At 42.8% G+C, this 13431-nt stretch overlaps 1 protein-coding gene across 7 annotated transcripts in view; it reads right to left on the reverse strand.

Moving 5' to 3' along the window:
- GRIA4 (glutamate ionotropic receptor AMPA type subunit 4) overlaps window positions 1-13431 on the reverse strand; it is a 469022-nt gene that overhangs the window by 88707 nt on the left and 366884 nt on the right. The gene's annotated exons all lie outside the window — the stretch shown is intronic.

Raw genomic sequence — 13431 nt, forward strand, 5'->3', positions numbered from 1 at the left:
ACTTGTGCTCCTGCTCATATTTTTGGTTTTTTTTGTAGTTTTTGTACTTTGTACAAACATGGGTGTGACTCCCTTTTTGAGCTAGGCATTTCATTCATATAGCTTCTCATGGCCAGGTGTCTGACCAGTCCTGCTCAGACCCCATCTACATTGAGGTTGTCTGACACTAGGTGAGGACTTAGTATTAAAGGATAAGACTGCCCTGACTGGGGTACACCTTGTTGTGGTAGGATGGCTTTTTACACTTTTTTGATCGAAAACAGTGTTTACTAAGTACCCTAATGTCAGAGCACACCAGCTGGAGGAATCCTGCAGATTCCACCGCTGCCACTAGTTTGTCAGGGGGAAGACCGGAGAGATCATGCAGATGCCACCGCTGCCACCAAATTGTTAGGGAGGTGCAACTCCGCTGCCTCCAATTGCCAAGACAATTACGCAATTGACAGATGAGTGATGGACGAGGCCGCGGCTGTTTCCATTACTAGGCCAGTTATTGGAGAACTCACAGTGAGCATATGGTATATACACCTCCGATTCCAACACATGGAATATATATATACCCAATACAATCACTGCCAACTCGACAATAACAAAAGGAACTACTAGCTGCCGCCACCAATTGTTTATACAGGCCAATTGGACACCCGTTACCGGTAGCATATGGCTTCAGGGGTGCTGTTAACAGAGCAAGAGGAACAGATCTATTACATTTTATATATTTAAGCCTTAGGAAAATGGACAGAACTACAGCAATCTGAACCTTTCAGGACTGAAAAAATGACCAAAACTCAAACTCTGATTTTTATTAGATCAAGGTTACACCCATATACCTCCCCTTGGTGATCTCATAAGTGGGCTGGCTGTGGGATGTGCTAAGTATTTTAGAAGTTTATGAGATCTCCAACTTTCGGAATATCTTTGCCCTTGGAGGTCCCAGGAGGAAGATATTGTCGTCATGTTTCCTATCACAATTTCTATAGAGATGATGCATGTCATGAATAACATCATCCATCTGACCTATATTAGGCTGGATGTGATCAGCCGGACTTAGCGATGTGAGTGAATGCGTTATGTTCGTCCCTTCGCTACGATGCCGAAAATATATCTCTCATAAATATCAGATCGATGCAAACCTCAATATTCATCACTGACCACTGGATGGAGCTAGTTTGAGATAATTTATTTGAACAGAGGAAGCCCCTGTACTTCTCTGCCTCTGAGTATATGAATCCTAGGCTTGTTGGCTGGTTCTCATCAGATCCCCCTGTGGTAATTACCTGTTCAGGGCAGGAGGCCCTACTTCAATGGAGGTTAAAGTGTCAGCTTTTTCTCACTTCCCCAGTTGTAATTAATCCCATATGTTCAATTTCTTTATGGATTTTTCAATTTTTTCTCTACGACACCTATGTAATTTGTATGCACTATTACTATTTACTTACTTACAGCAGGATATATTCTCATTTTGTTTCTATCTTTACATTGTGTGTATACCAACTCATGCTCTGGCTCATTTTTTTTGGTTTTCAAAGTCAAAACAGGTTTACATTTAGTAGTGATTAGATAACTTTGTAATAAATTATGCTGAAAAACATAAAACTCAACATTTACCTCCTACTTAAAGGGTTATTCTAGACTTTTTTTTCAGGAACGCCCCACTCCCCAGGCTCCCCCACTTTTTGATTGCCAAGGAAGGGTACTCCCGATTAATTGACAGTTCAAGCAAGCAGCATCCTTGAGCTGCCTAGTCTAAACTGTGCACTTCTGATGCTGTTATATGAGGCTGCCTTGACTCTGCAGCAGCATCGGAAGTGGAATTAAAGCTAGTGAGGGTTAGAAGCCACCCAAGTACTATAAGGATCCTCACCAGCTTGAATGCAGTGTTTACAAGCTCACTAGGAAAGAGCTTGTAAGTACTGTGCAGGTCTACCTATCAGTAACCTATAAAATTAGAAATTCAAAATTTGGGGAGATTTAACTAACATAAATTGCAAACTTTTGATTGTTTTTACAAATATTTTGCAAATCTTACAAGATAAGAATAACTTTTTAAAGGGGACTTGTCACATTGTGCATGCAGTCCGATTTTAGATCAGCATGGAACAGACAAGGCAAAGCTGAGCAGAATGATATATAGATTTGTATGAAATGATTCCGTATAATATGTATTTTACTCATTGAAATCCCTAGTGGTTGTATGCAGGAGTCCAGTGGGTGGTCCTACTAAAGATTGACAGCTATATCTGTATGCACAGTCATGAGGGAAGACTGTCAATCACTGATAAGACCACCCACCGGACTCTTACATGCAAACACTGGGGGATTTCAATGAATAAAATACAAGTTTTAATAAGACTTTTCCACAAAAATTTCTATGAATCTGATCATCTCCTCCTGTTCTACAACATCCTGCCTGCAGATCACAATTTTATACATGACAGGTTCCCTTAAACTGAAACAACACAGCATGGTTTGACATTGTTATATACACTGCTCAAAAAAATAAAGGGAACACTCAAATAACACATCCTAGATCTGAATGAATGAAATATTCTCATTGAATACTTTGTTCTGTACAAAGTTGAATGTGCTGACAACAAAATCACACAAAAATCATCAATGGAAATCAAATTTATTAACCAATGGAGGCCTGGATTTGGAGTCACCCCCAAAATTAAAGTGGAAAAACACACTACAGGCTGATCCAACTTTGATGTAATGTCCTTAAAACAAGAAAAAAAGGAGGCTCAGTATTGTGTGTGGCCTCCACGTGCCTGTATGACCTCCCTACAACGCCTGGGCATGCTCCTGATGAGGTTGCGGATGGTCTCCTGTGGGATCTCCTCCCAGACCTGGACTAAAGCATCCGCCAACTCCTGGACAGTCTGTGGTGCAACGTGATGTTGGTGGATGGAGCGAGACATGATGTCCCAGATGTGCTCAATCGGATTCAGGTCTGGGGAACGGGCGGGCCAGTCCATAGCTTCAATGCATTCATCTTGCAGGAACTGCTGACACACTCCAGCCACATGAGGTCTGGCATTGTCCTGCATTAGGAGGAACCCAGGGCCAACCGCACCAGCATATGGTCTCACAAGGGGTCTGAGGATCTCACCTCGGTACCTAATGGCAGTCAGGCTACCTCTGGCGAGCACATGGAGGGCTGAGCCGCCCTCCAAAGAAATTACACCCCACACCATTACTGACCCACTGCCAAACCGGTCATGCTGAAGGATGTTGCAGGCAGCAGATCGCTCTCCACGGCGTCTCCAGACTCTGTCACGTCTGTCACATGTGCTCAGTGTGAACCTGCTTTCATCTGTGAAGAGCACAGGGCGCCAGTGGCGACTTTGCCAATCCTGGTGTTCTCTGGCAAATGCCAAGCGTCCTGCACGGTGTTGGACTGTGAGCACAACCCCCATCTGTGGACGTCGGGCCCTCATACCACCCTCATGGAGTCAGTTTCTAACTATTTGTGCAGACACATGCATATCTGTGGCTTTCTGAAGGTCATTTTGCAGGGCTCTGGCAGTGCTCCTCCTGTTCCTCCTTTCACAAAGGTGGAGGTAGCAGTCCTGCTGCTGAGTTGTTGCGCTCCTACAGCCCCCTGCACGTCTCCTGGTGTACTGGCCTGTCTCCTGGTAGTGCCTCCAGCCTCTGGACACTACGCTGACAGACACAGCAAACTTTCTTGCCACAGCTCGCACTGATGTGCTATTCTGGATGAGCTGCACTACCTGAGCAACTTCTGTGGGTTGTAGAGTCCATCTCATGCTACCACGAGTGTGAAAGAACAACCAATATTTAAAAGTGACCAAAACATCAGCTAGAAAGCATTGGTACTGAGATGTGGTCTGTGGTCCCCACCTGCAGAACCACTCCTTTATTGAGGGTGTCTTGATAATTGCCAATAATTTCCATCTATTGTCTATTCCATTTGCACAACAGCATGTGAAATTGATTGTCAATCAGTGTTGCTTCCTAAGTGGACAGTTTGATTTCACAGAAGTTTGATTCACTTGGAGTTATATTCTGCTGCTTAAGTGTTCCCTTTATTTTTTTGAGCAGTGTACATGAATTGATAAAACTAATATAAAAGTGGTAAGACACAAAATTGGGTGTGACTATTAGTGATGAGTATGTTTGGTTAACCCTTTCGTCGAGTATACTCTGCGACTGTTTGACAGCTTTAATACATGTGAGGAATGTCTGCTTCTTACACATTCCTCACATGTATTAAAGCTGTCAAACAGTCGCAAATCATGCACACAGGAGTGATTCAAACATATCACCGAGCACGCTGTAAATACTCGGTGCTCGCCCGAGTATACTCGGCGAAAGGGTTAACAAAACACACTAGTGACTATGCCTCTAGCACGAATACAAAGCCTTTTTTTTGTGAATCACAGGTGAACACCTCTGATCAATTCTCAATTCTTACAACTCAGCTACCTCCACAGCTTACCCAAAAAAACTAATTTAAAATTCTCACTTTCACCTACAAAGCCAAATCCAATTCTGATCTGGCGAACATTTCCTCTCTAATCCAAAGATACAGTAGGACATTACCCTCCAAGTAACCTCCATGACGCTCAATGGTAACTTTCTCTCTATCATTCTGGTCACTTGCTCACATTCTGGACATACAAGACTTCTCTCGTGCTTCCCCCTCTTCTGAAAATTCCTCTCATTCCCTTCAACATTCTCCAACCCTTGGAACCTTCAAATGGACACTGACAATTAATTTCTTCATACAAATTCTGTATAATACCTGGTCTAAAGTGTCTCAACCGGTATTCAACATTGACTCCACCTGAAATTTGTACAGCTGCACACTCCATTTCCTAATCTGATGTAATGGTCCACACCACTCCTACGAAATGTATCTTGTGAATACTGTTTTTATTTGTCAATATTATCAATTTGTTTCAAGAAGAACATAGAAAACACAAGACCGAGAAAGCAATAATGCGAGAGGAGTATTCTCGAATTCTGCCCTTTTCGGTGAAAAACATCAAAGACCAATAAATCAACTGATAAGTCAATAAGTAAAATCTGACAAAATCGCGTGTTGTAAAACATGGTGTCTACGTCATATTTTAAGAGACCCTCCACAGGAGTGAGCAAGGGGTGGAAGAAATATTCAACTTAACAGAAAACTTGCATAAAATGCATTTGAATTTTGCAAAATTTTAGGACAACACAAAGTTGCAAAAATGTTGCAACTTTTGCCATTATTCCGGCAGTTTGTAGCAGCTCAGCCAAAATGAGTAGAGCTGGGGAGGAGCTGGTGCAAGTCTGGGTGTGGCAAAGCCCAACCTTCAAGATCAGCAAAACTGACATAATTTCTTATGGCATAAATGATACTCCAGTCTAAGACTGGCAAGGCACAAGGAGGCTCGCATCACTTAGAAGATGCACTGGATTCAATAATTGGCGTGCGGTTCTTAATTAATTCAGAGCATCATACTCCAGCAGTCCATTCATTAAGACTGGCAACAGTCTTAATGAATTGGCCCAATAGTCTTTAGAAAAACTGCTCCATTTTCTCTCTTTGAGAAGCAACATCCTAATGTCGTCTAAAATAGGCCATATGCAGTGGTGTTTGCCATCTTCCTGATTTCTTATTCTTTTGCATGTTTGTCACACTTAAATGCTTCAGATCACAAAATAAATTTAAGTATTAGACAAAGATAACACAAAATGCAGTGTTTAAATGAAGGTCTTTATTATTAAGAGAAAAAGAAATCCAAACCTACAGGGCCCTGTGTGAAAAAGTGACTTCCCCCCTCCCTTAAAACATAAATTAACTGTGGTTTATCACATCTTTGGGAAGCTGAGTTCAATTTACCTAGCCACACATAGGCCTGATTACTGTCACACCTGTTCTCAATCAAGAAATCACTTAAATAGGACCTGACTGACAAAGTGAAGTAGACCAAAAGATCCTAAAGAGCTAGACATCATGCTGCGATCCAAAGAAATTCAGGAACAAATGAGAACCAAAGTAATTGAGATCTATCTGTCTGAAAAAAGGTTATAAAGCCATTTCTAAAGCTTTGGGACTCCAGCAAACCACAGTGAGCCATTATCCACAAATGGTGAAAACATGGAACAGTGGCGAACCTTCCCAGGAGTGGCGGGCCGACCAAAATTACCACAAGAGCGAAAAGACGACTAATCCAAGAGGTCACAAAAGTCCCCACAACAACATCCAAAGAACTTGAGGCCTCACTTGCTTCAGTTAAGGTCAGTGTTCATGACTCCACCATAAGAAAGAGACAAGGCAAAAATGGCCTGCATGCCGAGTTCCAAGACGAAAACCACTGCTGAGCAAAAAGAACATAAAGCATCATCTCAATTTTGCCAGAAAACATCTTGATGATCGCCAAGACTTTTGGGAGAATGCTCTGTGGACTGACAAGACAAAAGTTGAACTTTTCGGAAGGTGTATGTCCCATTACATCTGTCGTAAAGTAACACGGCATTTCAGAGAAAGAACATCATACCAACAGTAAAATATGGAAAGTAGTGGACACCTCCTTTAAGGCTTTTATATTTTAAGAAATGGTGCTTGTTACAACTTGATTATAAAATAGTACAAACTAATTGGATCTTTGGGAATGTTACATTTTGTTGTTAAAGCAATATTTTTTATTAGCTAATCCTTTTATACACTTGGGTTTCTTTAGCCAAGCAAGCAAAACTTTAATGTTACTCATCCCTCATAGTTTTCTTTTATTAAGCTGCTCCACCCCAAACCATTTACTTGACATCTAGATGTATAGTATGTAATTAATTCTCATCATCCCTCTCTCACATAGATTTCTTGTCATAGGACCTTGAAAAATGAATACTGGTTAAGTGATCTGGGTAAGGTAATTAGTTCATTCCAGAAAAGAAGCTGCTAGTAGGAGTGGTGGATCTGTCACATCCCTTTTTTCTTGTTAATCAAGAAGAGTGTCACAATATGGATGAGTATTCTGCCACCGATGTACGTGGGGCGAGATGTGTCTGAGGGATGTGACACGGATATCTGTATAAGCAATGGCATATAGCGTCAACTCACTGACCTGCGCTCCTGTTCCTCATGAACTGCACGTAGTAATTCGGAATGATGATGCAATGATGAATTCAACAGATTTATTTACAGTTCTTGATGAGGTGAGATGAGGGAAAGTGAAGGATGAGGAAAGGGTAGGAATTGTAGGTATTAGAAGCGCCAGGTAAAGTGGTAACAAGAGAATCCTTTCTCCAGTCCTGCAGCATGTGTAGTCAAGATGGATGTGATGAAGAAGAAGGTAGTGAGGAGCAGGAGATAGGAGGAGCTACAGACCGAAAGGTGTTGTGGGTAAAACACAGGAATAATACATGTTATAACATATTATAACAACGGCCAGTAGATGGCAGCAAAGTACAACAATATAATAATCATGTAACATTAGGTAATGCCCAAAATGGCTGAAAGGCTTTTCAAACAAAGAGCTGGACAGCACACTCCCCGTCTGAAATCCCTGGATTTCACTATATTGACAGTCTAGAGGTGGAGGTGTTTTCCTGAAGTACTCAGGGATAACTCAACCTGAAAGACAAACAATGCATGCAATGCAACAATATCAAATAACAAACGAGGTAGACGATTGTCTATAACAGTTCCTGAAGCAATCCAAAGGATGCCCTTCTTCGGATTGGAGAAGCCACACTAGGCCAAACTGTCTCGATTCCAACTGTAATCTAGTGGTTACAGTTCTTGGAAAGTTCCTTGTGGTTAAATGGATAGTCCTTAATTCTCAATTGACATAAGATATAGGCCTAATGAAAGATTTGGGGTCACCTTGCTTCGTGACTGTTACTTCCACTTTGCGCACCTTGCCATCTTCACTTGGAAAGGTTTTCGATATAAGTCCCATAGGCCATGCGTTTCTTTCTGCTTTCTGGTCTCTCATGAGAACAAGATCTCCTACTTGTAAGCTAGGTTTAACTTGTTGCCATTTTCTCCGTCCTTGAAGAAGATTAAGGTAATCCCTCTTCCATCTACTCCAGAAACAGTTAGCCAGATGTTGCACGTGTTTCCAACGTTTCTGATATTTGTTACTGGACACAGAGTCTTTTGGTGGATTAGGAAGGGTTCCAAGTTTCTGAGTGAGGAGAGTTACTGGTGTAAGAATAGCAGGAGATTCTGAATCTGTAGATATAGGAACAAGTGGTATTGAGTTTGCAACAGCAGATACTTCTGCTAAGAAAGTGGTTAAGGTCTCATGAGTGAGTCTCGAGAGGTTTGAGTCCATCAACATAGACTCCAGTATCCGACGAGTGATGCCTATCATTCTTTCCCATGATCCGCCCATATGGGAAGCGTGAGGAGGGTTGAAGACCCACGAACAGCCATTGTTTGCCAAGAAATCCTGGACTGCTGTTGAATCTAATAGTAGTTCTCGACAGGCACCTACAAAGTTTGTTCCACAATCAGACCTTATTTGCTTGACTGGTCCTCGTATGGCGAGGAATAGTCTTAAGGCATTGATAAAACTGGAGGAATCCATTGATTCTATTACTTCTATGTGTATTGCTCCTACACTCATGCATGTGAACAACGTTTACTTTGTGCATGTCCGCCTCTGGTCCTAAGTGCAGTGACTTCCCACGGGCCAAAAACGTCCAAACCAATATAGGTAAACGGTGGCTCTATGCTTCTCCTATCAGCAGGCAAATCAGACATCTGTTGTTGTTGCAGTTTTTCTCTTGCCTTGCGACACTGAACACACAGATGAATTAAATGGGAAACTTGTCTCTTTGCTCCCACAATCCAGAGGCCTGAAACTCTTAAGGCACCTTCAGTGAAGTGTCTGCCTTGATGTTTGACCTTTTCATGGTAATGTCGTATTAGCAGAGTGGTGATGTGGTGATGGCCAGGAATGATTAGAGGATTCTTTTCTGCCTCCTCCAACTTGGTTTTGATTAAACGACCACCGACTCTCAGTAAACCCTTCTTGTCAATTACTGGATTTAAGTCGACAATAGGGCTGTTTTTAGGGACATCTTGCTTTTTAAGTATACATTCCATTTCCTTGTGAAAAACATTCTGCTGCACATTACATATCACAAACAGTTCACTCAGAGCAATGTCTTCTGCAGAGAGAGGCTTATGACAGATGTGCCAACCGCGACACTCAGCGTTACTGTCCTTATTGCAGTAGCATTGTGCGATGTGGACTAACCTTGCAATAGCATGAACAAGCCTTGTCCATCTGGAGAAGCGATCAAATCGCCGACAGTCCAAGCCATCCTTTTCCTTGGAATTGGTGATGAGGGTGCTGACGTCAGGACGGATCTCTGGGTCAACGTCTGGATCCTGAAGACTGAAGCTGTCTTCAACGGCAGTCTCTTCACACTGGCCGCAAAGGAACTCCGGTCCTTGTGTCCGTTTGAGCAGATCTATGGCTTCTTCCGCTGTGGGCAGGGATTTGAGACCGTCGTCCACGTAGAAGTCCTTTTCAACGAACTGTTGGGCATCCTTCCCGAATTCTGCTTCACCATCAGAGGCGATCCTACGTAGGCCGTATGTAGCAACTGCAGGAGAAGGGCTGTTTCCAAACACATGCAGCTTCATGCGGTATTCAACCATTTCCTTGCTGGCGTCATTGTCTCGGTGCCATAGAAAATGGAGATAGTTTCTGTGATCTTGTCGCACAATGAAACAATGGAACATTTGTTCAATGTCAGCTGTAATGGCGAGTGGCTCTTTTCTGAATCTCATGAGCACTCCCACCAGGTTATTAGTCAGGTTGGGACCAGTGAGAACATCGTTCAGAGATACACCATCATGTTTGGCGCTTGAATCGAACACCACTCTGATTTGTTTAGTCTTTCTTGGATGGTATACTCCAAAGGAAGGTAGATACCAGCATTCTTCATTGGCTTGCAAGGGTGGAGCTGGCTCTGCATGGTCATTGCGAAATATCTTCTCCATAAAGGCTACAAAATGGTCCTTCATTTCAGGCTTATTTCTCAATGTTCTCTGCAGTGAGGTGAACCTTGATAAGGCCTGTTCTCGGTTGTTAGGAAGCATGGCCCTTGTACCCTTGAAGGGTGAGGGAGCGAACCCAACGGTCAGATTCGTTCTTGAAGAATCCACTGTCCATTATTTTAATAAATTCCTTGTCTTCTATGGATAAGGTGACCTTGTTGTCATCTTGTGTTGTGCGAAACACTGTTCTCCCTAAGTCGTTACCATAGGGAATGGGAATGATGTCAGGCTCTTGGATGAAGTCAGAGAACCTTTCTTTCACTTCGTAGTGATGAGAGCATGGTTTGAAGTGAGTTGTGCGACCATTTTGAAGTACATATGTTTTAAAGGCGTTGACTTCGGATGCCTTGTGACTCTTATCCAGACATACATCGCCCATGATTACCCAGCCTAGATCAAGTCTTTGGGCGTATGGAGCATCATCTGGGCCATTGCATTGTTGGCGCACCTTGTGAACCCTTAGAATGTCTCTCCCCAGTAGGATTAGAATATCAGCATTCGTGTCCAGAGGAGAAATTTCGTTAGTTAGGTGCCTCAAGTGGGGATGATGAAGTGTGGCTTCCGGAGTGGGAATTTCTTCCTTGTTATCAGGTATCTGGTCACACTCAATTAAAGTTGGCAAGGGTATGTGCACGTTCCCCTTGATTGAAGAGATAATGTACCCAGAGGCTCTCCTACCAGAAGTCTCAATATGACCAGAACAGGTGTTGAGGGTGTACGGAGCCGTTTGTCCTTTTATATTGAAGATCTCAAAGAGTTTTGGCTTTGCTAGATACCTGTTACTTCGCTCATCTATTATGGCATACATTTTGGAGGCCTTGTCGGGTTGTCCTTCTGGATAGACCTTGACCAGACATACTTTGGCGTAGCATTTAGGAGCAGTTCCTTCTCCACATACTTCCATACATTCGGAGGAAACAGCAGTTGCAGCTGGATCAGGAACTTGTGGCTCCCTGCCATGCTTTTGAGCAGGATTGGGTGCTGCAGAAGGTTGTGACTTGTGTGGAGCTGGTGTGGGATGCATAGATGTAACGTGTTTGTCACTACAGCATTCGGTGCACTTAATGACAGCCTTACAGTCCTTAGCAAGGTGGTCTGAGGAGGCACAACACTTGTAACATATCCCTAGCTCCTTGAGAGTATCTCGGCGTTCCTGCAAAGTCTTTGCCCTGAATCCATGGCATTCCTTAAGTGGGTGAGGTCTTTTGTGAATAGGGCACATACGGTTACTGTCCATAGCTTTAGGAGCAACAGCGTTTGTTTTGTTAAAAGATCGTCCAGTAAGTGGAACGTCAGTCTTTCTCACGGATACTGTTCTCCTTAACTCTCTACGTTTGGTGATATTGTTATCATACCTTGTAGATGATGATGATGATAAAGCTGGTGGAGTAGGTTCAGTGAAGTCAAAGCTGGAATCATTCTTCTTCCGAGCTTGATCACTGACGAACTTGGAAAAATAGGAAAAGGGAGGAAAAGACACATTATGCTGGCCTTTATACCGTGAGCCATGGTCTGCCCATTTATCTTGCATGCCTTTGGCAACTTGAGAACTACTGGAGTCACGCCATGAGCAGTATCAAGGTAGCTCAGTCCTGAAAGACGTGGGTCTAATTTTGCCAATTCCATTTCCTTTAGCAGGTCACTCAGGTCTTAAAGTTTTCGATTGTCCTTGTTAGTTATTTTTGGGAAGGCTTGCAGTTTCTTAAATAAGGCAGACTCTATGGCTTCTGAGCTGCCGTAGGTTTTGTTAGAACTCTCCTGTTGGTTTTTTTCTAGTTTGCTGGTCACATGACCTTTTTTGCCTATTTAATCCGGCTCCGCCCTCCTGGCCTTGCTGGACTTCATTGTAATTTCTACTCTTGAGCTAGCTTGGTGCTCTGTTACCTTTCTCTGTTAGTTTTGCTAGGTCTTCAGACCTCTATGTTCTATGTTGTGTGTTTGTCTTCTACTGCTACAATTTCTGCTAGGAGGTGTCCAACTTTATCCCAGTCCCTAGTTCTTGTAGGGATCCCTCCCTTGCATCTATAGGTCTTCGTACAGACTAGCTAAGGACTTTAGCGGGTCTGATCGCAGGATCAGGTTCCCCGTTACATCGTAGGGATCCAGTTTAGTTCTATTGTAGGGACAGATCTCCTGTCTTTCCTTAGTGCTTGTAGCAGATCATAACAGTAAGTCCAGCCCAAAAAAAAAAATTCTCTTAGGAAAGACCTCCAGTTTCCATCATGGTCTCGGTTCAAGATTTGGCTCAACGCTTGCAGGGACTCTCTCTGGAGGTGGCCGAGCTCCAACAACACGTGAGTAGCTGTTCTGGAGCACATTTTGTAGAGCCAAAGGTACGTCTGCCTGATCTATTTTTTTGGTGAACAACAAGATTTTTTTTCTTTTAAAAATGCTTGTTTATTGTATTTTCGCTTAAGACCCTCTATTTTTTTGGTGAACAACAAGATTTTTTTTCTTTTAAAAATGCTTGTTTATTGTATTTTCGCTTAAGACCCAGATCCTCTGGTGATGAATCACAGCGCATAGGGTTCATAATGTCACTTTTGCGCAAAGATCCTCAGGGATGGGCCTTTTCTCTCCAACCTAGTGATCCATGCTTTAGATCAGTGGATAGTTTTTTTTCTGCTTTGGGTTTGTTGTACGATGATCCTGATCGTGTCTCATCTGCTGAGTCTGAATTGAGACATCTGAGGCAGGGATCAGGTAATGTGGAAAAATATTGTTCTCACTTCCGTCGGTGGTCTGCCCAGGTGGGGTGGAACGATTCAGCTTCGAAAAGTTTGTTTCTTGCAGGGCTAGGTGAAAGGGTTAAGGATTTGCTGATTGCTTATCCCACACCTGGAAACTTGCAGGAGGCAATGCAATTAGCTATACGGGTGGACAGGAGACTGCGTGCAAGGGTTAATGAGAGTAAATCCTCTGCCATGTCAGCTCCGAGTCTTGAAAGGGTCTGTGCTGACAAAGGAGAGCCGATGGAGATTGGGGCGATGGCACCCCGCTCTCAGGAAAAAGACCGCAGGCTTTCCGGAGGTTTGTGCTTATATTGCGGAAATTCTGGTAATTTCATTAAGAACTGTGTGCTTCGTATGAACAAAGAAAAAAAAATGGTCAGTTATGCACGTATAGCCTGTTTAAATTTTAAGGGAGTATTCCTATCTGCTACTACCGCTGCTCAGGAACAATTAATTGAATTTCGGGTATTTGTGGATTGTGGTTCTACTCTGAATGTGATTGATGGGGGATTCTTGGAAAAACGTAAATTAAAACCTAAACCTTTGTCATCCCCTATTGCTGTGGTTTCTGTTGATGGCTCTCCCTTGAAGAGTGTTACTCACAAGGTCTGTGAATTTCCCCTCACTATTAATGGTGTTCATTAAGAAAATTTGGATTTGGTAGTATTAAATAAT

This window comes from Phyllobates terribilis, unplaced genomic scaffold (assembly GCF_046119375.1).
Source record: "Phyllobates terribilis strain yellow unplaced genomic scaffold, ASM4611937v1 Scaffold_2__4_contigs__length_985480577, whole genome shotgun sequence".
Lineage (NCBI taxonomy): Eukaryota > Metazoa > Chordata > Amphibia > Anura > Dendrobatidae > Phyllobates > Phyllobates terribilis.